Source organism: Pelobates fuscus, chromosome 1, assembly GCF_036172605.1.
Source record: "Pelobates fuscus isolate aPelFus1 chromosome 1, aPelFus1.pri, whole genome shotgun sequence".
NCBI lineage: Eukaryota > Metazoa > Chordata > Amphibia > Anura > Pelobatidae > Pelobates > Pelobates fuscus.
Genome location: NC_086317.1, coordinates 239,095,621 through 239,115,686, shown reverse-complemented (window position 1 = coordinate 239,115,686; position 20,066 = coordinate 239,095,621). Strand labels below are relative to the sequence as shown.

The window sequence follows — 20,066 nt, the reverse complement described above, 5'->3', positions numbered from 1 at the left end:
AAAAAGGGTAAAAGCTAGCTGGACCTGGCACCCAGACCACTTCATTAAGCTGAAGTGGTCTGGGTGCCTAGAGTGGTCCTTTAATTCTACTGTCCTAAGAATATAAGGGTAAAAGAATATATATATCAGCACACGTCTGTGCTAATGGGAAGACATAGGCTAAGTGGTAATGGGGGAGTAGATGGAGTGTGGGAAAAATGTCAGGGTGGCAAATTTTGCAAGCATATGATTGCTAGATACTTGTCAGAGATCGCAAAGAATTCCACTTTACAACTGAAATGGTTGTATGAGAACTACAGGTCTAAGCATGTATTGGTAGTTGGTAACGTCAATCTTGCTTAATATGACCGTATGGGCTACAAGGGTATTAATGCTTATGGCTAAAGAAAATTGTCATTGGTACAAAACTATAAATCCTAACATGTAAGTGGTTAGGTGTAGTGAAGGTGATGTCTATCGATGGTGGTGCAATAGTGCGTGTAGTAGGTGCACGCTAGCAAGCGTCAAATACAAGGTATCACTGCCTATAGAGCCGCCAGACCTAAAAGCGTGTGAATGCTACATACTATTGAAGACAGACAAAATAATAGCGGCGTCTGATAGTTGGTGCCGTAATTAGTAATGATGCTGATAGTTGGTAATTAAATAGCATACAAAGATTCTAATGAAATGATCTTGGTTATAAGATATCAGGAACGAGCCCGGTGAATATACACTGATGAATAAATGATAAAGAAAGGTACGGGAGATTAGATAAACTCCACACTAGCTACTCATTCCCCATGCCTTCGTGGGCACCTTAGTCTTCCCATACTGAGATAAAGTCTAAATAGAAAGAGGACAGATAGAAATAGCTGTCATTTCCTGGTTAGAGACAGCGTGTGAGAAGCCCCTGACGCGCTCGACAGAGGGGGTACTTTGGTTTACTACTTTTAGATCTATTGGCATTTTCTTCATACTATTTAGTATTTAATAAATTCTTTTTTTGTTTTCTGACCTTTGGTCTTTTCAACTCGTGCTCCAGACTTTCAGATATGTTTGGTCATTATGCAGCACAGGCACTTGTTGCCTTCTCCCAATATATATATTTTCTGTACACTACTTCTTAAATCCTCTGCATCTCACATAGCACCAAAACGTGCATTGGGCATTTGCTTTTTTCTTAGGTTATGGGCACTGGGCACTTTTTGCCTTCTGTTTATCGTGTGGTTATAATTATTACTATTATTACTAACGTTAGCAGAATTATTACTATTTTCTCTATCCTTTATTGCTCTTATGTCTGTCTAGTTAGTTTAACAGGGAGAGAGGCTTTTTAATTTTACTACCAGCTTGTTTTTTAGCTGGCTTCTGATTTGGTATCCTCTACTCTCTATTTACTAACATTCCTGACAATGCTGCCTCTTACCTATGTATGAAGGTACAAACCGGAATATGGGATATTCCCTATAAGGAGGGATTATTTTGAGTATATCACATGAGATAACATATCAGGGTTGTTTCATTTATATTAAGAGCCATTTTTAATAAAGCTCACATTATACATTTGAAACCATACCCATATACTAATATCCTGGACGGCGATATACTTTTAGGACTATATGAGCATACCTTACGAGGTGGTTATTTAATTTTTATTTTTTTTATTCACTATTATCTTTACAAGATCTTCTTGATATATACTAGATAATCTGACATTGGGTATTTTGTATACTTTTATCTATGTATCCATGATAGTGATATGACTATTCATATGTCCAGGTGATACATTGTTTTATCACACTTTTGGTAGTGTGATTACATGTATCTATTTTCTTTCCTTTTTTCATAGACTATATTGGGGTTAAGCCCCTGGAGTCTCGGTTTGGTACCCTAGATAGCTAGATACACCTGGACGCTATCCCTTCGTTATAGCGGTACTGGTGTTACCCCCTATCTTCCTTCTTGATTTCCTAAATGGCAGAGAATTGAGCAGTGAAACAATTGAGCAGTGATCTATACACTAAAACTGCTTAACTAAGCTAAATTTATTTTGGTGACTATAGTGTCCCTTTGAATACAATTAAAGGGGCACACTAAGGAACATAACCGTACAGCATGTGGGTGAGGGGCCAACATGCCCCTGGCCTTGTCTTGCGGTTCTTTGTCAAATTATTTGCATGTAGTTTTACACAAACCAAGGGTCCCCTCAGCATCCGTGGCCTGGTCACTATCTTGGCCCATTGCTACACTTCTGCATTAGCAATATTAATTCCATCTTTATGTGGATGAATTAGTTGACTGAGCACATCATTTGACACATTCAGCCAATTAACACTTTTTTTTTTCCACGATGGCTTCGTGAGTCACAGCCAGAGAAGCTGTGACTTGGGCTGCATAAACAAAAAGAGGGGGCGTGGTTTGGCCAACCGACTCCCGCTTGAGTCCCAACCTCCTCAGATGTCACATAGAAATACGCCTAGCCTTGCAGACTCCTTGAAAAACCCTGTGGCTGACTTGACTGCGGCCTTTAACCAAGTTCATCAAGATGACGCCCATGAAAGCATACCAACACCATCTTTCCCACAAATTTCCAAGGATTCTGACAGACCAATGCTATGACATTATGAGACCAGATATTAGGCAAACTGTCCAAAGATAAGACATACCTGGCCAAAAGAATTGAAATTTTTACAGGCCCCAGAGGCTGCAAACCGCTGCAGCTGAACAGAGGCTGAAGAGGGTGAGGTTGTCACCGAACATACCAATGCCTGGATACGACTGAGGTGGCCATAGAAAATATATCCAACAGGTGCTGTAGGAACAACCTGTGAGTGAGGGGGCTGCCTGCTTGACTCCATTATGGCCATATTTAGCCCGTTACTGCCGGAAACGCCTGACCACTTATGGCACATCGAGAGTGCTCACTGGGCTCTGCAGTCAAGAAGAGACAGCAGGGACACCCCTCACAACATTATCATCTGCTTCCACTATTTTCACACTAAGAAGCCATCCTGTGCCGCAGCAAATCAACGCTACAATAATGCAGGGCCTGGAAACCCATCGCTAACCTGCTCAGGTTCAACAGGCAACTTTGCGTGGTGCCATCCATTCAATTGTTAGAGGAAGGAGAGCCAAGGTTCTAAATGCCTGGAGTGAACCTGCTAGCCTTCTTCAGAGACCTGAGAATTTAGATTCCAACAGCTCCCTAGAAAGTGGGTTGGCACCAAGGAAAATACAGCCTGAGAACTTGCCCTTGCACAAATCACTCACTTAACTTCTGGGCTCCAATACACATACTGGATTCAGACTGTAACCTTTCTACCTGTGTTTGGTTGAGCAGGGACGCTATCAGGGGCGGACTGACACCTCCAAGGGCCCTCGGGCAGTGGGTGATCAAGGGCCCGCCCTCCTGGTCCTGGTACAAGATTTTCTGGCCCCCTGCTATTCTTCTCCCTCTTCTTTCTGCTGCTTTAACACATATATTATGTGTAGGCTGCCCAGCACAGAGAATGGATGTGTGAGAGCCACACATCCCTGACTCCCACATCCCTGAGTGCCCCCCAAAATGGCCAGATTTACTTTTAAGGGGTTAATCCAACCAAAACCAGTGTTTTAATAAACACTGTTTTTAGATGGAGTAACCCTTGCTGGCGTGCCTCCCCAGCAATTAAAATAAAGCACATTTAATTACACACTTCCACTAATTTTGCTTAGGACATCACAAGCAGCATCCCCCACATGTACAACCTTACAACTAGCCACATGTGTTTGGAGTCTACTTGTGGGGTTGCGTGTGTGGGGATGTGGCTAGTGATGTTGTGTTCCTGTATGTCAAAGTGTTGTGTTAGTAATCCTTTCTCTTGTTTTACCTATTGTACAGCGCTGCAGAATATGTTGGCGCTTTATAAGAGATTGTAAAAGTTGTGTGTGTGAAGGCTGTGTGCAGTATTGCAATGGTGGGTATGCTGTTTGTGATGTGTATGTGAAGGGAGGCTGCATGTAATTTTGTATGTGTGGGGATGCTGCTTGTGGTGTGTCTATACAGTGAGGCTCCTTGTGGGTTTTTGCGTGTGTGAATGGGGCTATTTGCAGTGCATTATGTGAGTAGTGTGTGCGTGTTTGGATTATAGAGGCTCTACTGTGTATAAGTTGGATAGTGGCTGTAGTGTGTGTGTAGGGGGATAAATGCTGAAATAGGTGCAGGGAGGCACAGGGGCTGTGGTGGGCACTGTGAGGCGCGGGAACTGAGGTGGGCGCGGGGAGGCACAGGGACTGAAGTGGGGGTGGGGCTGGACAGAGTATGAGGTAGATGTTGTGGCGAGCGCAGGAGGGACATAGGGGCTGTGGTGGGTACTGAAAGGGATAGGAGCTATGGTAGTTGGAGGTGGCATAAGGGATGTGGTGGGAGCATATGGGCTTGGGTGGAAACATGGATAGGTAGATCCTGGGGTGAGTGTTGGGAGGAATGGTGGCTGAGGTGAGTGCAGGGGGCCTGAGGTGGGTGCAGGAGCAGCTGTGGTGGATGCAGACAGGGCTGAGGTGGGTGCAGGGGGAGCTGTGGTTGGTGCAGGGAGACAGGAGGCTAAGGTGGGTAAAGGGAGAGCTGAGGTGGGTGCAGGGGGAGATGTGGTGTGTGCAAAAGGAGCTGTGGTGGGTGCGGATAGACAAGGGGCTGTTGTGGGCACAGGATGGGACATAGTGGCTGTGTGGGTACTGGAAGGCGTAGGAGCTATGCTAGGTGGAGGTGGCATAGGGGCTGTGATTGGTGCATAGGGGATTAGGTGGGTACAGGGATAGGTAGATCCTGGGGTGAGTGTAAGGAGGAATGGCGGCTGGGGTAGGTGCAGGGGAACTGAGGCAGGTGCAGGGGGAGCTGTGGTTAGTACAGGGGGGCTGAGGTGGGTGCAGGTGGAGCTGTGGTTAATACAGGGGGCTGAGGTGGGTATAGGTGGAGCTGTGGTTAGTACAGGGGGGCTGAGGTGGGTACAGGGAGAAAGGGGGCTGAGGTGGGTGCAAGGGGAGATGTGTGTGGAGGAGGAGCTGAGGTGGGTATTGGGGGCTGAGGTGGGAGCAGAGGTGGGTACTGGGGGCTGAGGTGGGTACTGGGGGCTGAGGTGGGTACAGGGGGGCTGAGGTGGGTACAGCGGGGCTGAGGTGGGAGCAGAGGTGGGTACAGGGGGGCTGAGGTGGGAGCAGAGGTGGGTACTGGGGGCTGAGGTGGGAGCAGAAGTGGGTACTGGGGGCTGAGGTGGGTAAAGGAGGTTGAGGTGGGTAATGGGTGGCAGAGGTGGGAGCAGAGATGGGTACTGGGGGCTGAGGTGGGTACTGGGGGCTGAGGTGGGAGCAGAGGTGGGTACTGGGGGCCGAGGTGGGAGCAGAGGTGGGTACTGGGGGCCGAGGTGGGAGCAGAGGTGGGTACTGGGGGGCTGAGGTGGGTACTGGGGGGCTGAGGTGGGTACTGGGGGCTGAGGTGGGTACTGGGGGCTGAGGTGGGTACTGGGGGGCTGAGGTGGGTACTGGGGGGCTGAGGTGGGCACTGGGGGGCTGAGGTGGGCACTGAGGTGGGTACAGGGGGCTGAGGTGGGAGCAGAGGGGGGTACTGGGGGCTGAGGTGGGTACTGGGGGCTGAGGTGGGTACTGGGGGCTGAGGTGGGTACAGGGGGGCTTAGGTGGGTACTGGGGGCTGAGGTGGGAGCAGAGGTGAATATTGGGGGCTGAGGTGGGTATAGGGGGCTAAGGTGGAAGCAGAGGTGGGTACAGGTGGGCTGAGGTGGGTAGAGGGGGCTGAGGTGGGTACAGGGGGGCTGAGGTGAGTACTGGGGGGCTGAGGTGGGAGCAGAGGTAGGTACAGGGGGGTTGAGGTGGGAGCAGAGGTGGGTACTGGGGGCTGAGGTGGGTAAAGGGGGGATGATGTGGGTACTGGGGGCTGATGTGGGTACAGGGGGGCTGAGGTGGGAGCAGAGGTGGGTACGGGGGGCTGATGTGGGTACAGGGGAGCTGAGGTGGGAGCAGAGGTGGTTACAGGGGGGCTGAGGTGGGTACTGGGGGCTGAGGTGGGTACTGGGGCTGAGGTGGGAGCAGAGGTGGATACTGGGGGCTGAGGTGGGTACTGGGGGCGGAGGTGGTTACAGGGGGCTGATGTGGTTACAAGGGGCTGAGGTGGGTACTGAGGTGGGTACAGGGGGGCTAAGGTGGGAGCAGAGGTGGGTACTGGGGGCTGAGGTGGATACAGGGGTGCTGAAGTGGGTACAGGGGGGCTGGTGTGGGTACCGGGGGGCTGAGGTGGGTACTGGGGGGCTGAGGTGGGTGCAGGGGGCTGATGTGGGTACTGGGGGGAGCTGATGTGGGTACTGGGGGGAGCTGAGGTGGGTACTGGGGAGCTGAGGTGGGTACTGGAGGGGCTGAGGTGGGTACTGGAGGGGCTGAGGTGGGTACTGGGGGGGCTGAGGTGGGTACTGGGGGGGCTGATTTGGGTACTGGGGGGGCTGATTTGGGTACTGGGGGGGCTGATGTGGGTACAGGGGGGGCTGATGTGGGTACAGGGGGGGCTGATGTGGGTACAGGGGGGGCTGATGTGGGTACTGGGGGGGCTGAGGTGGGTACTGGGGGGGCTGAGGTGGGTACCGGGGGGCTGGTGTGGGTACCGGGGGGCTGAGGTGGGTACTGGGGGGCTGAGGTGGGTGCAGGGGGCTGATGTGGGTACTGGGGGGAGCTGATGTGGGTACTGGGGGGAGCTGATGTGGGTACTGGGGGGAGCTGAGGTGGGTACTGGGGAGCTGAGGTGGGTACTGGAGGGGCTGAGGTGGGTACTGGAGGGGCTGAGGTGGGTACTGGGGGGGCTGAGGTGGGTACTGGGGGGGCTGAGGTGGGTACTGGGGGGGCTGATTTGGGTACTGGGGGGGCTGATGTGGGTACAGGGGGGGCTGATGTGGGTACAGGGGGGGCTGATGTGGGTACAGGGGGGGCTGATGTGGGTACAGGGGGGCTGATGTGGGTACTGGAGGGGCTGAGGTGGGTACTGGGGGGGCTGAGGTGGGTACTGGGGGGCTGAGGTGGGTAGTGGGGGGGCTGATTTGGGTACTGGGGGGGCTGATTTGGGTACTGGGGGGCTGATTTGGGTACTGGAGGGCTGATTTGGGTACTGGAGGGGCTGATTTGGGTACTGGGGGGCTGATGTGGGTACAGGGGGGGCCTGATGTGGGTACAGGGGGCTGAGGTGGGTATTGGGGGGGCTGATGTGGGTACTAGGGGGGGCTGATGTGGGTACTAGGGGGGCTGAGGTGGGTACTGGGGCTGAGGTGGGTACTGGGGGGCTGAGGTGGGTACAGGGGGCTGAGGTGGGTACTGGAGGGGCTGATGTGGGTACTGGGGGGCTGAGGTGGGTACTGGGGGGGCTGATGTGGGTACTGGGGGGGCTGATGTGGGTACTTGGGGGGCTGATGTGGGTACTGGGGGGGCTGATGTGGGTACTGGGGGGGCTGATGTGGGTACTGGGGGGCTGATGTGGGTATTGGGGGGGCTGAGGTGGGTATTGGGGGGGCTGATGTGGGTATTGGGGGGGCTGATGTGGGTACTAGGGGGGCTGAGGTGGGTACAGGGGGGCTGATGTGGGTAACGGGGGGGCTGATGTGGGTACAGGGGGGCTGATGTGGGTACAGGGGGCTGAGGTGGGTACTGGGGGGCTGATGTGGGTACTGGGGGGGCTGAGGTGGGTACTGGGGGGCTGAGGTGGGTACTGGGGGCTGATTTGGGTACTGGGGGGCTGATTTGGGTACTGGGGGACTGATGTGGGTACTGGGGGGGGCTGATGTGGGTACTGGGGGGGTGGCTGGGCTGATGTGGGTACTGGGGGGGCTGATGTGGGTACAGGAAGACAGGGGGTACTGAGGTGAATGAAAATTAGCTTACCTGTGCTGTCTGCTAGGCTGCTGTAGCTCCTTATCGTCCGGGTGCTCTTCAGGCAGGGCAGGAAGTGATGTCACTTCCTGGCCCGCCTCTTCCTCCTCACACAGCACCGCACGGCTAGAGACCTGGCAGCATGAACTGAATACTTACTGCCAGGTCTCCCTGAGAGAGGAAAAACGGGGGAGGGGGGGAGGGGGTTAACTACAGAGTGATATGCTGCAGGGGTCCTGCAGCATATCACTGGAATAACGAAAAAATCATGTTCTGGCTGGGGAGATCTTTGATCTCCCCAGCCAGAGCATGTCTGTGCTGCCGGGCCCCTGACTGCCTCGGGCCCTCGGTCCATGACCGATCTGCCCGACCTGTCAGTCCGCCCCTGGACGCTATCCAGTCTAGCCAAACCTCCAGATACGTTGTCTTACTAAGACATCTAGCTCTATACGAACATCAAAACCACAAAAGTTAAATTGCCTAATGTTCTTGTTTAATGTTCTATGGTTAAATATTCTACTCCTACCAGCGTAAGGCGTAATGTTTTACCGTTTTAAAGTAGGGAGATTTTTATGCCCATCACGGCTTTACACACATAGCTAATGTAGTCAACATGCCAACTCCAAGACCCAGGAGCTTTACTTCTACTTTTCCCCTTACCTTACCTGCCCCCAACACTGGTAGACTAACCTGCTACCCATTAAGGCAGGTCAACAATACCCAGATATCTGAGGCATCAAGACACAGGATGGCTCCTAATGGATAAATACCCCAAGCAGGCAACAAACAAACCATTTTCCAGAGTTAATACAGTCCCTAGACAGTTTGTTTTAGTACAGGGCCGAAGTTTAATAACCATGTATGCAACTCTTCCCTACCACGTTCATACTACAACAAATAGTTAATCTAAAAATTATTTTTTTAAATGAACATAAAAGACAGAAAAATAAAAACAGATACAGTACTATCTATGCACCAGGAGGGCCACAGGAAGATAAAAGCATCACATAGAGAAGGGTTGATAACCATAACCTGCCCCACGTAAGTGTAATAGACAGGGAATAGCTTTTGTTTCATTATACCCAGGCATGACCCATAGAGCAGTTAGATCAGGGAAGCCAAGTACTGTGGGGCCAAATTGGTACATAGTGGCAGCCTTTCAGTACGGCACAACAGTTGGTACCCCTCTCTAATAGTGTTTACATAGGTTCCTCCCCATAATGCTGGAGTCACATAACTTTATGATTATTATAGAAATACACATAATGTGTATATAATAAGACTGGCGGAGGTCGGTCGTTCTCACACTTTAGTGGCGGAGGTAGTTCTTCCGGACCCAAACGGGAGGACATCCATCCCTTGCCTGTGTCTGGGATCATGTAAGTCCAGAACTCAAAGGGTTATTTTCGTGTAATTATATGTTTATTGTTTACTCCTTCTTCTCCTTCTCCCCTCTTTCCACCTCTCCTGACCCCCTTCGACTTTCCACTTGTTTTCCATGCTGCCACCAGGGAGAGAGGGCTGGAGCCATGGACACTTCAAGTGTCACAACATAGCAAACATAACAGATCATTGACCCTGGCCCGTTACCACTTTCCTAGTATTTTATATCTGCCCCAAACCAAACACTCTCCCACATAGACTTCTTTCTCATGAATGGCCTAGGTGATCCCATTGCGAAGACAAAAATAAATATTTTTTTTAGTTGGACCATGCTGACATAGCGATATATATTAATTTTTTTAATTTGACAATTTATATTGGTTTTCACAATCAACATGACATGCGTATACATATACAATGATTACTGTGTAACATGAATATCCCATCTGTTTTTCTCCTTGTATATATAACATCCCTGTCTTAAGTATTAGTGTGCCATTGCCTTGTATCCCCAATTTGTAGAGACCTGAGTGAGTAGTGTTTGTTTTGTTGGTGCCAAGCAGGTTTTCCATGTCTTAGCGATATATTTTGATAAACTGCGTTCAGCAGCCCCCTGGAAACCAAATTCTTCACTCTTAAAAGATCTAGATATCAAAGAGGAAGCATAAGGTCATTAGCAATTATTTTCAGGAAAATGTCTCTCCCGACCCAACAACCTTGTCACAAGTGACCAGAAGAAATTATAAAATTATCACATGACAATTCGATCTTACACAGGCTTCAAACTAATCCCCTTCCTTAGAGACGAGGAACGTAAGACATCAATGACCCTTTTACTAAATTTTACATAGCCCTTTACAATAAATCGCTTGAGCACACTGCTCAGAGCTGTCCACTACAAGATGTTCCACAAGGAACTTGTCCCGCACTTAGAGATGCTCTTGAAGATGAAGGGAGGACCTTCTAATCCTGACATGGCATTAACAAATATAATATATTAATACTGAAACAAGGACGAGACAAATTACAGGTCTCTACATGCAGGCCCATCCCCTTAATCAATATCTAGACTTCACCCAAACCTGACCACACTCGTCCTTCCTGACCAGCTGGAATTTATGCCAAAGAGACAACTCTACAAACATATACTCAGAACATTGACCTGGTTTGGCAGTTAGTGGAAACAGGAATGACTTCTCTGGTTCTCTCTTTGGATGTGGAGAAAGCGTTTAACAGAGGATTTCCAGGGACATATTTTAAGGCAATCCAGGCTCAATATACAAACATTCACACTCAGAATTTCATTTCAGATTTAAAACCTAAAGCATTTGTACCTGGGAACAGTACTAGGCAGGGGTGCACCGTCATCGCTGCTGTTCGCATTAATACTAGAATCATTCCTCCACACAATTCACAACTATCCCGACATCACAGGTGTCAACATAGCTGGTAGAACATTCACTGACTCTCTGTGCTTTAGTCTTGAGGTGAATTTCTGGGCTACTCGATGAACCTCACAAAATCGAGAGCTAAGCCTCTATATCTCTCAACGGTGGACAGGGCACTCATTGGATCACTATACCCAATCCCATTTACTACAGAGTCACTCAAGTATCTAGGTCTGAACATAACCGCTAACCCCAACGTTATATACGAACAGACTTACACACCCCTATTTCACTCACTAATCATAGACCTGAATGCATGGAGAAACCAATCTCTTGGATAGGGCATGTCCACGTAGTGAAAAAAATTAATATTAAAAGGTTTTCTTTCAGTCATTGCCAATTCTAGTCACTAGAAATAACTTAGTCCACCTATAGGTAGCCATAGACAATTTCGTTTGGTAGTAATAACGATGTAGGGTGACCCATGGAGTACTATATTTGGTATTACGCGGGACTGCCCCACTTGCCCTGGTAGTCACGTAGCACTCCTCTCCAGACCAAAGAAGGTGGGACAATTTAGAATCATGGTTTATGGGTATATACATTCTTCAATTTTACATGTGGGTGCAAAAGGGCCACAGAACAATGCTATGTACTTTTTAACTCCTCGCATCTTCCTGTTTATCATGCCAGAAAGACTTCCTTATCAAATGTATGCACACAGTCTCAGCACCGGCAACTCTGAATGATCTGCTTTTAATTCACAACCTGGCTGCAGACAGACAGAAACTACCAATAGGTAGTGAAACCAGTGGCTGAGCCGTGTGCATACATGTAATAAGGAAGTGTTTTCCTGGAATGAAGAGGGCTGTATAAAGAAACAGGCTTATAGTGTAGAGTTTTGTAAAACATTTAGTTACGCAAAAACAAGAAAGATTTGAGCATGCAATAAATACAGATATTAATGAAGCCAAAAATGCACTAAAGTTGTATTGGTACCATGAGTGTCCCTTTAACTCATAAATGGCAGATAATTGAGCAGTAAGACTGCAGGGGCATGATCTGTACAGTAAAACAGATTCATTAAGCTGAAATTGTTTTGGTGTTTAAAGTATCCCTTTAAAAGAATACTATGGGGTAATGCAATTTTTTACTATTAGCTACAAAAACTATTAAATGAGCCCATTACTTGCAAAGCAGCACAACGACAGTCTCTTCTGAGCAAAACAAATACCATATAATAAATAATAAATAAGAACCGACGTCATTTAACATTGGATGGAAAGGTCGTAGCTTTATTGAGGGTAATTAGAGGCATGACAAAACACTTTAAAATTAATTCCATAACCATTTCACCAAAATGAAACCAGCCAGATTGCTTAAACCTTAAGCCTCAATCCACCTCGTATTTAAGGCGACCTTACTCCAAGCCGCAATGGCAGCAAACCTCTGCCATTTGCAGTCCCTTCCACAATCCTACAGCCTTCTCCATTCCTTCTTGTAAACCATTATTAAAAATGTCAATCCCAATCTCAGCTAGGTGAACTCCATCCTTAAAATAAAGCCCTTTACCAACATTTTTCCAATCCACATGCCTCAAACTTATACCTCCTAAAAAAGGCATGAACTTATCAATGGCTCTATTAACTTTACGCCTAACTCATTCCAAAGCCTTCAAACCCCACTGCTTGCTCCATATTAGTTGCAGCGCGATTTCAGAAAATATTAAAAAAGTATTGGGTAATCTTGCCTTAACTTCACTCAATAGATTCTTTTTTTTTTTATAAATTCTTTATTTATGTCAAGGAAGAACATTACAATAATTGCATATCAAAACGAGCCGATACAGGATATTGTTACATTATATATGCATGGTTCACATCGTATTTGGAATGACCTTAAACTATCCCTCCTAGTAAACCTTCACTTCACCAACGTATCCTGGAATGCGGCTATCAGCTTTTAACCAGTCCTTCCCAGTTTTTTATTTTTTAAAATTTTTAAACTTATAACATAGATGAGAGATAAGCAAAGGCAGTAATAAGACAAAAACAGAAACCAATAAGGCAGGTCAAACAGCACCATATATGTCATACTAGTATGTTCGCATGTTAAATATGTGTAGGACATGCCCTATTTTCCATCCTGTGTTTCCATGATAATCTAACAACTCGTTTGCTGTTTTATATTTTTTGTCAAACTCTTACAAAGTTCTATCCAATTGCACCAGTAAGCCCATGTCCCAATCCTTTCGTGGTACTAGTTATTTACAGTCTGCCTGGCTTTCGTGAAATAATTAAGAAGATCTCACAAGAGAGAAGGAAAGGAACAGAGAGATGAAAGTAGATATCAGAGTGTGAAAAAAGGAAAAACTAGGGGAAAGAAAAAAAAAAGGGGGGGGGGGGGGAGGAGGGTGACGTCAGGAGGGTCCGGCCATCCCATGTCGTGTGAGCTAAACTCACGTATTGGCTGCGCTGGCCTCCCAAGGGCCCCAAATTTTTTCAAACTTTTTCGTCGTACCCCTAACTCGAGCTGTGAGGTCATCCATGAGGTAATTATCTTTAATTTTCCTGATCACCATATCAATCCCTGGGGCCTCCTGTTTCAACCATCCCTGTGCCAGAGCTCTCCTAGCTGCCAGAGTCACCTTATTCAATAGGGTTAGTTGCGCTTTGGTCCAGTTATCTATAGGTCTGGCTAACAGGAACACCCATGGGTCTAGTTTAACCTCCCTCTCAAATATGTCTCGTAGCAATTGCGCAATTTGTCGCCAAAACACTTGTGCTATTGGGCATTCCCACCACATGTGGACATATGTGCCCTTGAGACCACATCCTCGCCAGCATAGGTCTGTAGTAATTTGATTCATACGGCTCAACTTTACCGGTGTGGTATACCACCTAAATAGCGTCTTATAGGACTGTTCCTGCAGGGAGACACACATAGAAGCCTGCGCGGCCGCCTCCCACATCTCCTGCCACTCCACTCCCTCTAATGTCTCTCCTAATTCCGCTTCCCATTGGGCTATGTATGTTAGTCCTCCCCATTCTGAAGTGTTGTGGCATAAATGTAAGTAGATAAGTGAAATCATTTTTCCTGGGAATCGTTCTTTTGCGCACATTCTCTCAAAGAACGTCATCTGTGCCTCTGCGGCTTGTTTAACCTGGATGTTACGGGCATAATCCCTGATCTGAAGGTACCTGAAATAGTCAAAGGGTCGCAGAGGTGTTTTATTTTGCAGATTGTCAAAAGTCACGATCGAGCCCCCCTCGTATAGCTGAAATAACCTTTGCAGTCCCGCCCTTTCCATGCCTCTAAACTCCCGGGCCGACATCCCTGGTAAGAATGCTTTGTTCCTCAATAGAGGGGTCATCGGTGAGGGGGAGGACGCCAAGCCATACTTAGGTGCAGCCGTGTCCCATATTTTCAGCGAGTTAGAGATCGCTGGACAAGTCACTGTTATGTTCGGTCTGTGCTCCTTCGGGGTCCACATATAGAACTGAGGCATATCCATCCCCATAAGGGATGCTTCCAGGTCAACCCATCTTCTTTCCTCAGGCGGGGAGTGCCACAGCGCCACCTGTGCCAGTTGGGCGGCAATGTAATAAAAGTGTAAATGTGGAAGGCCAAGTCCTCCTCTGCCCTTAGCTCGATAAAGAATGTTGCGTGATACCCTGTGTTTCCTGTTTTGCCATATAAATTTGCCTATGGCTTGCTGTAGCGGTCCTAGGTCTGATCTGGATACCCTTATCGGAAGTGCCTGGAACAAAAACAATATTCTGGGTAGCACATTCATCTTTACGGAGTGTATCCTGCCGATCCAAGAAATTGCCTTTTCCATCCATTTCTCCATATCCGTCATCAAGGTCTTAATCAGCGGAGTGTAATTCTGTTGGAATAATTTAGATGGATCCGCTGTCAATCGTATGCCTAGATATTTTATGTGATCTCTCGATATTCTTAACTTGTAGGTTCTCCCTATGTAGTCTGTGTCCAGCTCCGGCATCCCTATGGGTAACACACTGGATTTATCCATATTCACCTTGTATCCGGCCAATTCTCCAAATTCTCCCAAAACGTCTGCCAGTGCCGCCATAGATCCCCTCGGTTCAGTTAGCGTCAGTAACACGTCGTCGGCGAATGCCGACACCACGTATCGTTTCCCTCCGACATCTACCCCTTTGATATTCGGGGCTGCGCGTATTGCCTGAAGGAGCGGCTCTAAAGACAGGGCGAATAATAAGGGCGACAATGGGCATCCTTGTCTCGTGCCATTGCTAAGACCAAACGGTTTTATCTTTGCACCCGAAATGCGGATTTGGGCTCTGACGTTGGTATACATTGCTCGAACCGCAGTCGTGAACTGAACCGGGAATCCAAGGTGATCCAGCATTGTAAATAAGTAAGGCCATTGAACCCTGTCGAAAGCCTTTTCGGCATCCAACGATAGTAATATCGTCGGTATCTTCCTCGTGGTTTGTCTCCATATGAGGTCCACGTTACGTCGAGTATTCTCGAATAGTTGTCTAGTTGGTATAAACCCCACCTGGTCAGGGTGAATCAGCCGAGGTAGGATCAGATTTATCCTGGTAGCCAGGATCTTCGCTAGTATTTTTGAGTCGTGATTGATAAGGGAAATCGGGCGAAAGTTTTCTGGGGTCGACAAATCTCTGCCTGATTCGGCAGTAAAACGATGTCTGCTAGTGACATATCCCTATCAGGCGTTCCTCCATCTAATAATTCGTTAAGCCAATCAACCAGGTGTGGAACCAGTTCTTCCCTAAAGGTTTTATAATAAGAGCCATCGAATCCATCCGGTCCCGGAGCCTTATTACTTTTCAGAGTATAGATTGCCACTTCTACTTCCCCCTCTGTAATCGGTTTCCTCAAGGACTCCACTTCCGCCCCATTTAGTTTTGGTAAATCCAGCCCGGCAAGGAAGGCTTGTATCTTGTCCCTTTCGTCGCTGATTCTGGCGGGGTCTGTTGTGGAGTGGTTGTATAGTTTAGCGAAGAATTCCGTAAATACTGTAGCTATATCTGTGGGGTCTGTGCGGTATTGACCTAAGGCATCTCTGATTTTAGTAATGTGGGGTCGATGCTGTCGTGGCCGTAACGTTCTCGCCAGTAGGGTATCCATCTTGTTGCCCTTTTCAAAATAGGTCCGTTTAGATCTTACGATAGCCCGTGCTGTTTCGTCTATCATCGTTCCTTTAATCGAGGCTCTCAGTTCCCGCACCACCTGCAAGTTAGCAGGTGTAGCGTCGATCTTATGTTTCAGTTCGGCCTCACGCAAGGACTCCAGAAGGGAAGATAGCAGTTGGGTTTTGCGTTTTTTCTTCAGCGTTGCTGCACGAATCAAAACGCCCCTGATCACCGTTTTATGAGCCGACCACACCGTCACCTTTGATAAATCCGTGCCAGTTTCTCTAGCGAAGTAGTCAAGCAATTCCTTCCTAACCTCCTCAACTATTGCCGGATCACGCAGCAAAGAAGTGTTCAATTTCCATGACCATGGGGACGTAGCACTTAGTTTATCCAATGTTATGGAAATGTCAGCGTGATCAGACCAGGTTATGGATCCTACAGTCGATATCGATACTTTGGGCACTGAGTGAGTATTAACCAAAAACAAGTCAATTCTCGAGTAAGTATCATGGGGTGCAGAGTAGAATGTAAAATCGTTGTCGTCCGGGTGTTGTGCCCTCCAGATATCTACTAAGCCTGTGTCCTGCATGAAGATATGTAATAATTTGTCCTGTCCGCCCCTATTATGCGATCTAGGAATACCTTTACCTGATCCCCTATCTCTCGCCGGGCATGGCGCTGCATTGAAATCGCCTCCTACTATTATCATGCCATGTGGTAGAGTGTTAATCATCAGTGTCAATTCCGCCCAAAACTCCTTAGAGGGGTCATTGGGGCCATAAAGATTAATAATATGTATGCTATGGGAGTACAACGTTCCTGACAGGAGCACAAAGCGGCCCCCCGAGTCCGCATGTACCCTAGTAACATTAAGCGGGCATCTGTGGTGTACCAGGATTGCAACGCCATTCCTCTTATTGAGCGCTCTCGACTCATACGTGGTTCGGTACGTACGGTCTCTGAGTGCAAATTTCGCCGAGGCCTGAATGTGTGTCTCCTGCAGGAAAGCTATATCGGGGTTCAAACGGTTGAGATCCCTAAACATGAGGCGCCTTTTTTTGGGTGCATTAAGACCTTTAACATTCATGGACAATATCTTCACCGGCATGGGTCTATCCCGTGTGAATCGCTATGATAAAACCCATTGTGAAGCCTGCGCACTAAATGTATTTCGTCTAACTTTCTCTCGGTAGGAATAGATAATCTTCGCCGGCGCGATCTAGCTTGCATAGTAAGCGCTGCTCCTGTCATTGAAGTCTCACCAGTTACGTTCCGGCCGTTCCTAAGGTGTATTCCCCCAACGTCACCCTCCAGGGCTGGGTAAGGGAAGGTATAAGAAGGGATAGAAAGGGGACAAAATAAAGAGGAAAATAAAAGAACAGTAAGTAGAAAACATATTATGTACAGTAAATGCCTGGTCTTATCTAAAGCCAGGCTCTTGTGGGGTATGAGTCCCTGTCCCTCCAGTGATCCTAAAAGGCTCAACAGGGCCAGGGATTCAGACCAACCTAAAAATAATTAAAACCGCAGCCGAATAGAAACGATTGGTGGCGGTCATTACAAATACATTCACCTAGGTAGGACGCCCCACCCCAGGCTCCCCTTGGGTATCATACCCGTACTCCTTCTCGGGCATCCCTTGCAACTCGACTTTACTCTCGCCCTGTGATCCCCTCGCTGCTCCCTGCATCCTATGGGTGGAAAGAGCTTGCCTTGCGTGTTATTTAAATCAAATGGGAAGACATTTATATAGGCCCGACCGGGGTATCCAGGGTTCGTGCGACTAAATATGGGCTATAGCCCTGGGGATATCCCACAGCTAATGGAGCGTGAGCCGGAGGCGGGAAGAAATAAGGCCTAAACCGACGTCCCCCCTCCCCCGTAAAGAACAAGCAGTATGCCCTTTGCCTCAATTGTTGGGGACCCCCCTCATCCCTAGCTCCCCGAGTCAGCCGGAGTGGAGCATACGGGTGCCAAAAATTGGTCTTGGTGGATTTCAACTATCCACCTCTATGCAGCCCAACATGTGGCCGCATCTAATACCTGGTTGTGGGTACTCGAGAGTGAAAGAGGAAGCATAAATACATAGAGGGGGGTACGAAGAAAAAACTAAAAACTGTTTAAACATGCCTATAACCGAACAATAGGTGTGCATAGTACAAATACAAATAACCCCTCCGTCAGTGCCTACCCCACCGTCCACCCCGCTCCCGCCGGACATATTAAAAGTCAGAGTCCAGACCTCACAACAATAGCGAAAACGTTAACCCATGAGCTGGCAACCACACCGTGCCTCGATTGTATGCTGGGCGCCGCCTTGCAGATGCGTCAGAATCATGTCCCCAATATGAGTATATAATCCCACACCTTTCCAGAAGGAGAAGACCTAACCCTCCCCAAAACACAATGGAGCCCCCCACCCGGATATCAACCCCAGGCCGAGCAAAAATCACTCGCTCCTGACGGGTACAAAAACCTTTAAATTAAAATAGATATAAGTGCCCGCAGAAAAAAGACCCCCTCCCAAAAAAACAGGATGCAAAATACCCCCCACAAGCCGTCCCCAATGGGGCACTTCTTCAAGGGGCTGGCACCAGAAAAGGAACGTAAGGGAGCCCCCCGCGGACCTCACTCACCCGCCGTGTACCATTCTCGAGGGAGGGGATGTACCGTCGCTGTCGCAGCTCCAGGCACTGCAATGTCGCCTGTGTCTTGTACCCCTAGGTCGTGCAGGAATGCCGCCGGATCGCCCCCAGGGTGTAGGATCTTAGAGCGCCCATCCTTAAAGGCCATCAGGCGGAACGGATGGCCCCACGCGTATTTAATAGAGTGCTGTTGGAGCAATTCAGTTATAGGCCTCCATTCCCTCCTCTGTCTCAGGGTGTCTGGTGTCAGGTCCTGAAATAGGGCCAATTGAGCTCCTCTATACTTGATTTGGTTTTCCCTTCCATATCTCATCAAAGCTTCCTTTGTTTGAAAAAACTGAAATTTGATGATGATATCCCTGGGTCTGGTATCATTTGGCCGTCTGACCCTGAGAGCCCTATGAGCCCTCTCAACATGCCAGAGGTTTTCCGGTATGTTTGGTAGCAATGGTTTAAATATGGCGAGTACCACCTCAATCAGGGAGCCTTCCCCCTCTCTCTCTGGCAAACCCCGCAGTCTGATATTGTTCCTACGCGAGCGGTTGCCCAAATCTTCTAGTGCATATTCAGCCACCGCTAACCTGGATGTTAACAGGTTAATTTGCGCAGCGGCTGCATTGTGAGCTTCCACTGTGGACTCCACTCTTTGCTCTAGCACTGCTGTTCTATTGCCGAGTGCCTGTATCTCCGCCTTAACTTCGGCGGTATTTCTAGCTATCTCTGTCGCTAGGTAGGATCTTACCTCCGCCAAGGTAGCCAGTATCTGTTTGGCGTCAGGCTCTTGGGATCCCGAAGTCCCGCTGGATGCCGGGCTGGAAGGAGATCGCGGCCCTCCAAGGCTTTCCCGTCCGCCATCTTGGGTGTTCCTCATGGCGCGGGAGGCCGCAAAGAGATCTGCCACCGTCGCTCCCTGTTCAGCCTGTTTTTTGGTCGGCTTCTTAGGGGCCCGCTTTTCCATCTCGGGTCTCCCTTCAGTTTGATCCGCAATCGGTCACGGAATGCCGCTTCTGTTAGCCGTTGATCCAGTGGTCCCGGCGGAGCTCACACGGACACGTCCAGCTCGCTCCCACCTCAGACCACGCCCCCCACTCAATAGATTCTTAATGCAAAATATAAGCTGCAAAGATCTACTATTCTCAATGTCATTTCCTCCAATGTGCATAATAATACATTTTGGACCAGGGAAGTTACTCCCACAACCTTCGAGAGTGCCAAACATCTAATTTATTCTTAAACCCATTACTCCTTTCCAAAAAAATTGTATACTTGTCCTCATACAGCGCCAAATTTGGGCCATATGATCTCTCGGCTGCTCTTCTCTGTGCCCAAAAGATGAATGAGTGCAGTGCCCAACTATCCAAATAGCCGCTGGCGAGGAAACTAGAATAAAGAAAACGAATGTCACCATCAAACATATCATTATATTACATTAAATCCGGGTGTACATAAAGCTTGTAACACTCCGACCTCCACCTTCCCACTCTCTTTATATCCTCTTGCCTAAGACCTTGAATGCTGGCCTTAGGGGCTGCGCCTATATGGAATGAATGAGACGAAAACTGTTTGTGACAAACTCCCCTTCCCACGTGAGTTTGCCACAAGCTCCTGGAGGAGCCTGCTTGCCA

General features: G+C 48.4%; 1 protein-coding gene across 1 annotated transcript in view; it reads left to right on the top strand.

The window, feature by feature from the left end:
* The window catches only part of VAV1 (vav guanine nucleotide exchange factor 1), a 159,935-nt gene that overhangs the window by 131,536 nt on the left and 8,333 nt on the right, over nt 1-20,066 (top strand). The window lies entirely within an intron of this gene.